Source organism: Condylostylus longicornis, unplaced genomic scaffold, assembly GCF_029603195.1.
Source record: "Condylostylus longicornis isolate FDR11 unplaced genomic scaffold, ASM2960319v2 ptg000047l, whole genome shotgun sequence".
NCBI classification, from domain to species: Eukaryota; Metazoa; Arthropoda; class Insecta; order Diptera; family Dolichopodidae; genus Condylostylus; species Condylostylus longicornis.
The window spans coordinates 106690-119308 of record NW_026578016.1 but is presented as its reverse complement, the minus strand read 5'-3'; positions in this window follow the sequence as shown (position 1 = coordinate 119308).

Genomic DNA, 12619 nt, shown 5'->3' with positions numbered 1-12619 from the left:
TCAATAATGAAAAAATGTAGAACTTATTGTACCAAAAATCTATCAAAAATATTCGACAGCGTATTGCATTTACGGGTTTTGTCCTAATGCTTTATCCTTAATTCGGACAATGGCATGAAATAAATATATACGTAATTGTAAGCTATTAAGTCGCTCTTATTCAATGAAGTTTAAAGGAGTAAATCTAGGCGCAATGACGCTGTAAAATGAAGTAAAACTGCTAGCTATAAAATAAACTATAAATGACAGTAATTAAAACTACCTCACATATTAAAAATTTAAATTAATAATCACTTTTATACTTTTGACAATATTAATATTACAATTTTCCATATTTTAAGGGAAAAATTATAAAATAAAGGCGATAAAGTTTAAAAGTTTGGTGCTCCTTTATTCTTAAAGAGTGCTTACAAATTCATTCTTGTAATACTTTAGATATTTTTTTCGTTGCGAAAGAAAACTTAATCCATAAAATCTTTCAAAATACGCTGGATGAAAAAGAAAAAGAAGAAAAAAAAAATAGAGACCTTTTTCTAGTGCAAATAGTTTTAAAAGACAAAAAATTTTTAATGCTAAGAATAAAAAGTGTAATAAAAGTAAAGTGAAAAGAAATCCAAAGCAAATAAAAAATGTAGAAAAAAAAGCAGAAATTCACTTTATTTAAGTTCGCATTTAGCACAGTAATAAAAGAAAGTAGTGAATTCACTTTTCACAAAATGCAAGATCTTTATAGATTTTTTTTTAGCTTATTTCTTAAATTCGTAACTTAATTAATTTACAAGACATGTGGTATTAATAATTTTGTTTGTAATATAGATGCAGAGAACTGGAACCAAATATAATTATTTTTCAAAATTCTCTCAACTCAAAAGGATATTGAGCTGATTTTGGTTACCATAATTTAATTCAGTGCCTTCGGCGCACGGAAACCGTATTTAATTATTACGCAATTATTGACATATACAATCTTTTGAGAGCGGTCAAATATTATACTTATATGGGGTGGTTTGAAACATAATTCTCAAAAATAGATTTGTCAAATACCAAGCTTTGAACTTTGTAGTTTTAATATTAAGAATTTTTTCATAAAACCTTTATCTACGTTGTAAGGGTTCCTGTCGAATTCAAACTTCCTGTCGCATTAAGCTCATTGTCTCAATTTGCTAGCAAGCGCTTAAATGGAAAAAAATTTAAACTGAAAATATTTCAATGGAAATAAAATACTATCTTATCGTCTGTTTCAACTTTCATGTACGAATTTAGTTTCAAGAAATTTTTACAAAATTCAAAGTTCAATAATCTTTATATAATTGCTATCTTATAGTTGCCTAGACTTTTCTGACTGCTTGTTGAAGGAGTTTTTTTTATATAAAACAAAAGAAAATCCAAAACTAAAACTTTAAATAGATTTTTTGGAGAGTTTAGCGTTTAATTTTTATGCGTTAGATATTTTTTTGTTGTTATTGTTGTTGTTTTCGATGGTATCCTTATAAGTTTTCTTTAAATATAATTGAAATGACCAATGGGGAAAAAATAGATTGGTCTCAAGTGCCTTTAAGTATTTAACTTAAGAAAAGTTTTTATTTTTAGACAAAAACCAAATAGAATGAAAATAATTGAAATGAAAATATTTTGCAAAAAAAAAATATAAAAAAAAAGTTTTTGTTTTATTTTACGATAAGATGCTTGAGTGTGTCGTGAATTCAATGACTTATTCTTTGTTCTGTTATGAAGAATATTAAATCTCAGACTCCAAATCATTTATTTAAATCAAAACTATTTCAATCATTTTACAAGAATTCAAAAATTTTTTAAATATTTTATTTGTTTGTTCATAATTTCATAAAAATTAAGAATTGTTTAATATGAAAAAGCAAGAAATGTTCTAAGAAAGCCATTTTTAGCCTGCGTTCTTTTTATAACATAAGGTGAAGATATTTTTTTAAATATGTTCATTTTTAGTTTTTTGAAAAGCCTTACATATTTATATTTAATGTGTGAAGTAAGGTGCCTTATTTGCACCTTACTTCACACAGCCTCGTACGAGCGTATGTTAGAAGGTTATACTAAATTTATCTTAAGATTTGCAATGCTAAGAAATAATCGTCTGAGATATAGAACCAAGTGTATGTTTTTTGAACAGCGTCGAATTCAGAGTCGATTTAGCCATGTGTAACATTGTGATACCCGTATAGTAAACGAGAATACATGGAGTTGACACGGTCAATTAACCAGTGACTAGAACTACAACAACTAGAAACAGCATGACAATAAATTTTCTTAAAAAAAACCTCCTTAAAAACCATACAATATATGTAAATTTCTATTAAGTTACGTACTTTGTACAAGGAGCATACTTTGATTAATTTAAGTTTTTGGTATGGGTAGTTTTTATTTCGCTGAGTCCCCAACCATTACAAGCGAACCTTATATATGTATGTATTAATGGAAAAGATCCTGCTAACATTATTTACTTTTTGATATTTTGTGGGTGGAATTTAAGCTCGAAGAGTTTTATTCACTGTTTGCTCGAAGAGACGTGTCAAACAAAAATATACCCTATTTTTATGAATCAAATTTTGTTGGTCTACCAGCAAGCACGAGTTTTTGAGAAAAACTAGAATTTTCGAAAGTTTCGTTTTTATTATAAAATAACATTTTCAATGTAAAATTTTATTTTCATATGTAAAAGACAAGTTATTAAAAATTTTCTAAATGTGTAATGAAAAAATCAAAGTAATTGAGTTATTCAACGTATTCAGAGTGTCTAATTATTGTCGATATCAGAGTCAAATTTTCTTTTAAATCTTAGTAATTTTTTTACGATCTCAAATAATATTGTTATCATTCAATATTTGACACAAAATCAACATACATTTTCATATATACTTACAAACATATTGAATATTAAATAGGAAACGAGAACTTAAAACCAATTTAATTTTGCTTTCATGCAAAAATTCAACATACACAGAAAAAAAAAATTCTTTATAAATTATTATTAAGTAAAAAGTTATCAAAATCCAAATAAAATTATCATCTCTTTAATAACATCCTTCATTCTATATGGGTATGTATACTGTATCCGAAAATATTTTCATAAGTTTCCATAAGGATCATGCACAAAATGAGGACAAATAGAAGCTATTATTGAAATTTATTCAAAAAAAAATCTTTTATTTTTATAGACATAAAAAAAACTTGAAAAATTATGAAAGAAAAAAATTTTGAAATATTCAAAGAGAAAGGAAAATTTAATGTGACATGGTTATTAGTCAAATTAGTAAAAAAAACCGGCTGTTCACGATCTAACTTTAATCGATGCTTTCAAACATAAGTTTTTACAATCTTTTTAAGTATTTTGTATTCTTAAAAAGAAAAAAGAAAGTGTTAAAAAAGTTTTTTCGCGTTCTTTCTAGAATTTCTTTTTTGAAATTAAGAGGAAAAATATTTAAAATATGCGATCAAATTCAAATTTTAAATAAAAGGACAATTGATTTATAGCGTCACTAATTTTATATCCTTAAATTTTATAATAAAAATTCAAATTATTTTTAAAAATTTCAGAAAAAAAAATAAGAATTATTTTTAATAAATTCATAATTTTCAAAGTTATTAGTGACAGTAGCTACGTATACAAGTTTTGTGCCAACAAAAAAATTTTCAATTTTCATATGAAAATATAGGTGGCTAGATATTTGAATGGCGGAACTTGAAAACTTTTTTGTTGATAACGCACTTGTGATTTGAATATTGAATATGATTAAATCAAAAGTTTTTCTAAATTGGAATGATGAGTACCTACCTACTAGATGTAAAATAATATAAAAGACCAAAAATTAAACATAATTTTATAAAAATGTATAAAAAGGAGCAATTATGAAGGCGATCCAATTATGAAAATTGCGATTTTTTATCAGTAATAACATTAGATATGATAAGGATCTTCTTTTAATACAAAAATAAATATAATTATTATTATTAAGCAACAGCAATTATTAATTTGAAGCTTAATTTATTGGGTATTGCAATTGTCTATAAAGTTAACTACAAAAGCAAGCAATTAATATGATCTATTTTGATTAAATTGAAAACAATAATGACTGTAAATTCGTTGAGAATGCAGGCAAATTTTAATATAATACTTTGAAAAGTAATAGGATTCGGTTGAAATGCTTAAAATATAACATTTCTGTGGCTAAATAAGTATACAAACATAAGATACGTATACAAAAGAGAGCAAACTCCTGAGCTCACAATTAAGAGTTAAAAAAGTGGAATGATAAATTCTAAAAATTAGCTTTAGCATAATGCCAGAATAGTACAAGTAAGCTGTAAATAAAAGTTTAATTAAAAAAAATAAGAAGGGATTTTGATATCAAGTCTTGATGATTGAAGCTGTTCTTCATCTCTAACTATTTCCAATTATAATTGTAAATTATTTCAGTAATAACTTTGATGACACATTTACTTTACATCATTGAAATATATCCTAACTATTTTTTTAATTTATATGAGTAAAACACTTGTAATTTGAATGTGTCTGTATCTATTGTATTAAAAATGTATTTCAAATAACTTATTTTAGAAATTTTCTATTGTGATTAAAAATTTATCATTTTATTTAATAATTCAATTTACTTTTTTGTTGTTAATATGGCATAAATTATAAATTTTTAGAAATAAATTGATTTCACATATTGTACAGTGGGACATCAGTAATCGAAAAACAATATTAAATTTTCATTTATTTGACCACATTTATAAATTGGAACCACAAACTTATTAAAATATATTACTAAGAATGTTTGAATTTAAATGAAAAGTTCAAAAATCAATTTTTCATTAAAATAGAGTTGAGCCAAACCAATGGTTTGTAATACAGCACTTCTCTCTTTGAATATGGTACCTCATGGTAGAACAAGTCATCCCTAAAAGTGGTAAAATTTTGCAAAATTTGAAAAAATGGTTATGGTTTCGCTGAAATAATAATTGAAAAATGGGATTTTTGGGGTTTTGGGGTTAAACTTTTAGTGGTGGTTGGGGTGAGGTAAACGTTTTTTTTAACGAAAATAAGTTTCAAGTAAAGATTTATGTACTTATGAAATTTCAGCTTTCTATCTTCAAAGGTGCAGAAGTTTTGTAAACATGTCCACGGACGGACGGACGGACAGATGAAGAATTTTTTGGAAAAGTGTTATTCATTACACATTGTATATATTATATGCAGGCATATATATTTACAAATATAAGTAGGAATATATGTATAAATAATGCATTGTAATTCTCTATTCTCTGTTTGTTATGCAAATGGAATAAATTAATAGAAATGGAAAGATTTATGTATGGCTTGTGCTGTTTAATACTATTGAGTTTGATGTTACAGTTCTATACCGATCTATTGGAACGCAAAATCGTACCTCGTATTAATTCGCTATGATTGCTTATCCTGCAAACATTTTGCCAATAGCTTTTGTAATTGGAAAACCTTGTTTATAACTGGAGTTCTAGCATATAATGCGACGAAAATAGCACAGATTGCCATAATAGGGTAAAATTATTTTTGAAGTACATCAACATTTTAATATTTATATTTTTTAAGGCAATTTAATATTTTTAAGTATTGAGTAACAAATTTTATTGTTACGACCATTTTACTAATTGTAAGACACAAAAAAATCAAGAAAAGTCAGAAATTTGACTTCGATTGTTAATTTCTTAATTGACCAAGAGTAGAACTATGAGAATTTGACAAATTTCTAAAAATTTAGTTTTTTTGTTATTTCTCTTAAATAAATTTTTGTTTTCTTAATTTGATTTTCACAAATTCTATTTGAACGATTTGATTGCTATAGTTTTCAATTGTTTGTGTAAGGTAACAATGCTACAAATCAGTAGACTTAATAGAATTCTTAATTTTATATACGAATTGATAAAATTCCAAAGCAAATATTAAATTTAAATAAATTATAAAATTTTGATTTCATTTAAAATTTTATTTTTAGTTCAATGTACTTTACTAATTTTGATTTGAGACTTAATATTTGTTAAAAAGGAGTCACTTTAATATTGTATCAAATGAATTATAGAGGTAATGTAACTATTTAGATTATTTGTGCTAAAGTTGAAAGAGTTTTGAGTACTTTAATATTACTTATTGTCGCTTGAAATATATTTTTTCATCGCGAGCAAGGCGTAAGGGCGAGTAGAAGACCGAAAAAGTAGATGGTTGCAAATGATTTAAGCGGTTTTAGCTGTGATGGGTGTTAGAAATTTAAACACGTTGGCTCAGGATTGCAAAGAAAATAACTTTTGCTCACAGAGGGCTGCATTGATGGAATTTCTTGAAATTTAATATTTGAGTTCTTTTGGTTATCAAAGCTAACGCATTTTTATAACGCGCTTTCGTAACACTTTCACTATACTAGACAATACACATTTCGGTCGGCTATGTGCTAGCCACATCAGATTTTTTTCATTTAAGTCTGAACTTTGAACTTATTATTACAAGAACTTTAAACCATCTATAAATCCATAATTACAAGTTTTAATAAACTAAAACTCTCGGTTGTATAATACTATGTGACTTTAATAAAAATACTAATTAAAATCCCAAATAAAGTTTCATTTGGGTTTTTTACGAGAAGATTATCGAACTCCGACGTCATTTTTATTTAAAATCAAAATCTTCAAAAAATTTTCACATTTTTCTAGAAAACCAAAAATTTCAAATTGACTTTGAAAAAATTATACCAAAATTGAGACATTCGAACCTTCTTCTCTATTGCATATTTTGTTTTTTATATGAAAAACAACAATTCTATTAATTATTTTCTAAATAATTTTCAAAAATATTCTAAATATTTCTTCTATCTAATAAAATAATAATCGATATTTAACATATTTGTAAAATTTTAATTTCAATAAAAAGGATAAATAAATATTTTACTTTTAAATCCTTATAGCTAACATTATTGTGTAATAAAATCTTTTACATTCTAATGAACTCATTAGTATTAAAAAATATTTGAAATGCAATACATAACTAAATAATCTAGATTAAAGAAATATTTCTATTTTTATTACAATAACAATAAATAATGTTTATATTTAAAATACTTTACGCCTATATTTATGTAATCAGTGTGTATCCTTATATAGCTTTTATGTTTGTGTTATAATTTCTGTAATATACAAAACAATTTTATAGTAATTATTATTGTATAATAGTATTACAGTTAAAGAGTGTTTCCACTAAAATGAAATTGTAATAAAAAAGAAAATTAAAATTGTATAGGAAAAAAATTGTTGTAGTTTGTTATTAAAATTAATATTATTTGTTCATATCATTACTGAGAATAGGACCTACATAGCCGATTTAAAAATAAGTGCAGAATGGATGTTTTAATAGGCAGCTTCTGCTTAGAGAAAGTTGAATCTGTGAAGTATCTTGTATAAAGTATGAGTAAAGTATCACTTCAAGCTGTAGTCAGAAGCACAAAAGTAGCGTTCACTTTGAATGGAAATTTGAATTATAACAAATTTAACAGAACGAGGGGCTGTCAAAACGACCCATGAAAAAAGTCGAAACAGGGAAAAAATTATTAATTATTTTTCTTAATGATTAATTCCCAATTTTCTTTCAATATATTTTTATTTTTAGCGCTCTTTCCAAAAATTTCCAAATACCTTTCGTTTTATTTTCTTTTACTTACCAACTGAATCACCTTTTAAGTAATAAATTAAATTTTTTCATATACTTATTTGCAAAATTATTTTACAAAGAATGATTATAATGTTTAAATGTGTAAAAAATGTAAATAAAATGTTTAACATACCTATAAGCAACAAAAGAAGAAAAATTGAAAAAAAAATCCATGGAATTTACATGAAATACAAATTTAAAGGAGCACAACAAAAAATATTCGAAACCTTTTCAATTTAATGCTTTTCCTTTATTATACATAACTGTATGTACATACATATATACTTAGATAATATTATTTATTTTATATTATTTATTAACATTGAATGTAATTGCGAGTATATGTAAATATTTTTTTTTATAAAATTTCTTATTTATGTAATTGGGTAATATTTGAAAACATACCACAGCAATAATAATAATAAAGCATTAAAAGCATTCTAAATATTTATTATATTTTATTTTGTTATACATTTGAAACAGTTGTTTTTATTATTATTATTCAAAATAACAACCAAAATTAGTGTTACATTTTTATAACGCTTTAAGGTAAACTAAAGTAACAACGTTCCTATGTTTTGTACGAGTATAATAAACAAAATATATGTAAAAAGAAAATAATTTTTGTATTCTTATAAAATTTTTTGAAAAATTCCCATAGAATACAAAATATTTCGATTGTAAATTAAAGGATAATTTTATCCTTTTTTCATGTAAAAACAAAATGAACAAAATATACAACAACAAAAACAATATAACAATAAGAAAAATATAATATAATGTATTACTTACCTGTTGGGAAGTCTGTTTACATTTAATTTCTATAATATAATTTAATTCAGACAGCATGCGCTGTACCATAATGATATGAAAAAGAGAAATTCGCACAATATACACAAGAGAGAAAATAAACTTCCATTCTCAAGAGATAATAATAACTTTTGCTACAACTCTACACTCTCCAAACAATTTTTTTTATATATAATAATTATAAAGTTGGAATGAATTGTAAAGAAAACAAGTTTTCCAATAAAGATTGAGTAATTTTTGTAGAAATTTTTAGCGTTAAATTAAGAGTAATATGTCCTATGAACGTCCTATAACGAGCTCTTAATTTTTGGAGAAATATTGAGTAGTTTGATTTCGTTACATAAAAATTTATGAGAATTTAATAGTGAAAGTATTTATTTTACTATTATTATTATTTTCTTCGCACAGTTAACAAATATTAAAATTTAAAAATTAATTGTTTTCAATGAAACAATATTAACAATTAATTGAATTATTAAAAGCGAACTCTCATATTTGTATAAATATAAGCTGAAGTGGTGTGGAGAATTAAGTACAAATAATGAGTATCTAAACTGTTACCTTTGTTTTGTATAATTTGAATATTGTGTATTTTCATTACTAAATTTGATTTACCTTACTGTTTTAAAGTCTCCAATATTAAAATGCCATAACTCAATTCATAATTTATTGTTAGATGTTGTTGCATTAGACTGAGTTAAGAGCAATTTTGCTATTATTTTTTTTTATACTTTTTTATAGATTAATATTCAAAAAACAAGAAAAAAAAATAAATAAAAATATTTTTACTGGTTTTTCCTTTAAGGTTTTTTCAATAGTTTCAATAATTTTTATATTGTAATATTTAGAATTTTTTTTGCATACTTTTTACTGGGGGTTTTATTTAAGAGGTTGCAGTATGTAAAATAGAAAACGAAAAGTACTGATTTTTTTCTTCATTCTCTTTCTTGCGGCTTTGTTTGTTGTATGTGTCGCTTTGACTTTATTGAATATTCAAGTTTATATTGAAAATATATAAAAATTTTATTTTATTGTTTTGATATGCAAAATAATTGTTTTCTCATATTGTTTTTGATATAATATTATTATTGTATATTTCTTATATATATTTAGTTGTATGTAAAGGGAATCTAAGAAGTAAAGTACCTATTGAATGAATATTAAACTAGGTAAATTTAATATTAAACTAGGCACGGTATTATTCAGGAGTGTAATATTATTAATTTATTATTGAAGGGAGTGAGGAGGAAAAAACAATCACTGAAATTAGAATTAAGCAATTTTGAGAAAAATTTAGCACATCTAATTTATTCGTCTTTCAGTTCAATTGTTTTACAAATCTTCCTTTCCTTCCGAATTTCCATGTTTCTGTAATAATTTATTTACAATATTGGTTTTTTGGTCTAACATTCTTAATATTCAATTTTAATGCTCTAATTAGGAGAATAGAATGTTAAGGTGCGTAAATCTATGTCGTTATTGCGGATTCGCATATTGCGGCAATTAATTTCAAAAATGATTCTTTGATCAATTTCCAGAAAAAAGTTGTAAAGGGGTCGTGGAATGAAGGTTTACTAGTTTTCGAGCTACAGTCTGCTAAAAAATAGGTAGAAGATTTTTCCAGTATATAAGTAAATGCTTAGAACTGCGGTACCATGCGATATAGAGTGACCTTTGTGGCTGGTTTCACAGGCGATTTATTGTTTCTCTGATTTGAGCCATAGTTTTCGAGATTTTTTAAAGTGAGAATTTTTGTTTTTTTTTTTAAATTTTTTTTACAAAATTTGAAATTTCTCGAAAATTCTTCTTATTATTTTTCTTTTTTATGATGCGCTACAATAACTCATAAAAAATTTTCTCCTATCTCTCGTAGTTTTGCCAATAAAACTTTGTTGAATTACCATTAAAATTAGAGCCAACTTAATAAAATTATAAAATTTCAGTGTTGTGTAAAATATTTTGATTTTAATATTCAATATCCCCATATAATATAAAATTAATATAGTATTTTGGTTATAGGTTATTTCTACATTTGTTTCAAATTCTAAATTTAATTTAATCCTTACAATATTCTTACTTCTTTATTTTTTAAAAATTGTAATCAATAAGACATGGTCATGTAATCCATATTGTTTTTTTTTACTACTCAATTCAGTATTACCACGATAACCTAATTTAAAGGAATAGGATATGTGCATAAGGGTGAGTACAAGCACATTACTATACATGGAATTTATGTTGTCCAATTTTGTGTTTCCATGTAGAATACATTTATACACAAATGTGTATGCATATTTATATTAAATTATTTGGGATTTAGAATATTAAATTTTTTTTCTTCCTTTTTTTTTCAATTTTTTGTGTCTTTGTTATGATAATGTTTTATGAGTTCCTTATTTTCATTTTTATATTGGAATTACAAAGATTTGGTTTTGAAATTGTGCCTTTTTTTTATGTTGTAATTATATATGTATAGTAAAGCCTAAAATGTTTATCCTTTTATTTTATTTCTCTTGTCTAAAATTTTATATATCCATATTATAACATGAGTATTAAATTAAAATAAAAAACAAAAAACAGGAAAAAAGGACAATATTTTTTTCTGTTAATATGCCTTTTTTTTTTAGAAAATTTTCAATTTATTTGATTTTAAGAACTGAAAATGAAATAACCAATTTATAATACAGAAAATGTAAAAATAATAGTATATAAAATAAAAATTTTGAATAAAAGAAAGAAATTATTCAAATAGAAGATTAAGGTAATCGATGAAATTCATTGTCTTTTTTTTTTAGGGCTTAGGCAGACAATAAATTTTTAGTTTTGTAATTATTGCTGTTTGATTGTAGAATCATTGTGCGCTAATTCTAATCAATTAAGCTATTGCCTTAATTCAAGTTGAATGCGTTAAATAAAAGTCGTTGACCGATTGGAAACAATTACAAACTGTTTGATTGCTTAATAGCATGCGATCATACATAGTTGCGTGTGTGCACGCTTGAATATAAAACTATGTGGAATATAAATAAGTAATCAAACCGCTGCAAAACTAAAAATTGTATGTCTATCTGAGCCTTTACTATTGCTAACATTTTCTTAAAATTTAATTCATATCTTCATTTTGCAGTGAATATTAAAGTGAAAAAGCTTCTATTCTTTCATGTTGTTATAATTTTTTTACTTTTTTAGTACGAGTTTTTTGGCAATTCAATAAAATATTTTCTTAAAACCAACTTTAATTGATAAGATGAAAACCTAGAGTTGGTAAAGAATTACGAATTTCTTGCAAAAATAATATATACCTAACTATTTATAGCTTGTCCAAAAACAAGTTAAAAAATTAAACATCTTAGAGTCTCGAAAATATCACAACTATAATGTATAAAGGATGTCCGGTACTCAATGGTATTCCTGAAGCAGGAATCTAGAATGACTTCAGCGGAACAAAAAACACCTAGTGACATTTTTCTTTTTGGGCTCTTGTTTTCCAATCATGGGGCCTTAAAGTTGGAATATGCAAATACCGTCTAATTTTTATATCTTTATTTATAGCTCGGGAAATCTGACAGGTAGAGACAACTTTGTGTACTTATTTTAAAGCTAATGAAATTCTACCTTTTAACGGTATACAATTGGTTGCAAAGATATTTTTTTAGTTTCAGCGATATTTAAGTCCAAAGTCAAATATTTTCAAAACTCAAGACATTTAACTGCAAAATCAAATTTTTTTCCAATCAATTTTTGTTTACCGTCACTAGCTCATAATTCTACGTTTTATTGGCTTTTTTTACATGACGAAGGGCCCAAAAAGAAAAAGGTCACTAGGTGTTTTTTGTTCCTATGAAGTCACTCTGCCGCTCTGCTTCGAGAATACCATTGAGTTTCCGCCACCCTGTTTAATATACAAATAAAATAATCAATACATTTTACATTGTAATGTTGCCAACACTACTTATGTTACAACGAAATTAATTGCTATAAATATTTTATTTTGAAATAGCTTCATAATTCAGCAACCGCACTTGTCTTATTTTCTAAAATATGCGCTACATATTATACACTACATACATATAGAAAAATATTTCCTAAATTTACAATAATTAA